General features: G+C 38.1%; 1 protein-coding gene across 2 annotated transcripts in view; it reads right to left on the minus strand.

Moving 5' to 3' along the window:
- Nucleotides 1-2,153: 2,153 nt before the first annotated feature.
- Nucleotides 2,154-2,657, minus strand: part of HMGXB4 (HMG box domain containing 4) — a 39,482-nt gene continuing 38,978 nt past the window's right edge. For both annotated transcript variants that reach the window (XM_011978979.1, XM_011978978.1), the window contains one exon: nt 2,154-2,563. The gene's annotated coding sequence lies outside the window, so the exon portion shown is untranslated. The remainder of the gene's footprint in view (nt 2,564-2,657) is intronic.

Here is a 2,657-nt window from a genome sequence, read left to right on the forward strand (position 1 = left end):
CCCCACACACTAGATACCTATCTATGGGTTATGACCTTTTCTTCTGACCTTTTCTTCTGACACTCCAAAAATACAATAACCATGGCCTTAGTAGTCTGGCTACTGTGGGTGCTTTAGTATTTATTGTAATGTTTGTGGTTTTTAAATCTGAAAGACTAGTAAATTGACTGCACAAATTTTGGATGATAGAAAACCTAAATTAAGCAAGGCGCGGTGGCTCACACCTGTAATCCCAGTACTCTGGGAGGCCAAGGCGGGCAGATCACGAGGTCAGGAGATTGAGACTATCCTGGCTAACACGGTGAAACCCTGTCTCTACTAAAAAATAGAAAAAATTAGCCAGGCGTGGTGGCGGGCGTCTGTAGTCCCAGTTACTCCGGAGGCAGAGGCAGGAGAATGGCCTGAACCGGGGAGGCGGAGCTTGCAGTGAGCTGAGATCATGCCACTGCACTCCAGCCTGGGCCACAGAGCGAGACTCCGTCTCAAAAAAACAAAAAACAAAAACAACTCCATGCAAAATGTTTACTATATAGCTATTCAAACAGAAATGGGACTATATGGATTTATTTATTTATTTTTAAAGACATACTCTCTGTCACCCAGGCTGGAGTACAGCAGTGCAATTGCAGCTCACTGTAGCCCCGATCTCCTGGGCTCAAGTGTTCTCCCACTTCAGTCTCTCGAGTAGGTGGGACTACAGATGCATGCCACCATGCCTGGCTAATATCTTTTAGTTTTTGTACAGGTGGGGTTTTGCTGTATTCCCCAGGCTGGTCTCGAACTCCTGGCCACAAACGATCCTCCTGACTTAAGTCTCCCGAAGTGCTGGGATTACAGACATGAGCCTCTGCCTCTGGCCAGTATATGGATTTTATCAACACAGTAGATAGGGATATAAATGGCAAACATTAAGTTAGTACAAAACTGATTAAAACTGTCTTAAAAAAGAAGTGTGCTAATAAGGAGCAAACTCATTTAGTAAAAAGTGTTTCAATTTACTTTTTCAAGAGTTTTAGTAATATTAATATGCCTTACTGAGGGTTAAAATGTTCAAATTTCTTAAGACTGACAGTCTGCATAAATGTAATCTATTAAATCCTTTAAGCACTTACAGACAAAAATCAAGATACCTTGCCTTCAAAATTTAAAGACAATAGTATGACAAGAGTGAAAGCCAGCTAGATAGCTGAACAATGCAAAGATCTCAGATGGCATTCCTACAATCACATTTGCTCAGGACTTGAGATAATGGAAAGCATTCTGATGAATTATATGCACGATTTAAATCTGAAAGTAGCTTGGGGTAGAAAAGAGCCTAGCGTTTGAGGTCACCTGTTCCACTGTTCTTATTCTGCCTTTGCCATTTACTAGCAGTATAAACCTTCCTGGGAAAAGTACATTTTCGCATCTATAAAGGGAGATAATATTCATAAGGCTTTGTGGGGGGATGAGTGAGACCAGGTATGCAAATCACTCTCTCTAACAGTCAGTCAGTGATACGGTGGTCTCTTCCTTGCTGCCTTTCCATAAGACATTAGCCTTTTAATTAATCATATTATTTCACTATTTATGACTTTTAACACCTTGTGCTTGCACTGAAATTTTTACCTTGAAAGGTCTTATCTCCATATATCCAATGTTCATATTATTAAAACATTCATGTCAGGCTGGCTGGCTGCAGGTCTAGAGACAGGGAAGTGACTTTAACACTGTTCTATAGATGGGACTTTGGAAGCCTATCAAGATTAAGTAACTTATCAATAGCATTACTGACTAAGCCAGGACAGTACTGAAACATATCATTTAGCACATGATTCAGATGCAACCCTTATATAAGATGAACGAACATTTTCTTGATTTAGGCCAACACCATAATGCACATAGTTTTGTTTGCCAATAAATGAAGGTGCCGTTATCAGATTCACTACATTTGCAGTTTGCAAAAGAGAAAATGAGAGCCTCTACAATGTTAAAATTAATAGAAACAGAGTAAGGAGTATATTAGGAAAATGGCTAAGATTAGAAATTTAATCTCCATTGTGGGTTGATTTTTTTCTTAAGAAAATAATGGTAGAATAAAGTGAAAAACAGGTTTCATAATTTAATAGCAACTATGATTATCATGATTAGGGAAAAGACAGCTGAGACTGGACTACAAATATTAAAAATGTGATTTTTAATAATATAAGTACAAAATTTTATTTCTTTATACAACTGTAATGGGATTTGGATCAAACCACTAGAATTTATTTAAAAAACAAAATAAAACAATGATATAAAAACTGCAAGAAGGTCTGAATCCAAAGTTTTTCCTCTAATAGTACCAAATACCACAAGGTACAGATTATTATACAAATGTGTACAAATTTTAAATACAAATACAATAGGGCTGGGTTTCAAAGGAAAACAAACAAAAAGCAGGTCCTCATCAGGATTTCATTAATGTACATAAATGACAATGCTAGGATTAATGTCTTCCTGTACTATCCATGTCTTCTCCGCCCCTCCTAGATACCCTGTGTCAAACAGGAAACTTCCAGATGGAGAAGAGGCATGGTACAATGTTTTTTTTTTTTTTTTTTTTGAGACGGAGTCTCACTGTGTCGTCCAGGCTGGAGTGCAGCCTTGTGAAGTTCTGATCGGGATATGTTGAACCT

The sequence above is a fragment of the Mandrillus leucophaeus genome, unplaced genomic scaffold (genome assembly GCF_000951045.1).
Source record: "Mandrillus leucophaeus isolate KB7577 unplaced genomic scaffold, Mleu.le_1.0 Scaffold2, whole genome shotgun sequence".
NCBI lineage: Eukaryota > Metazoa > Chordata > Mammalia > Primates > Cercopithecidae > Mandrillus > Mandrillus leucophaeus.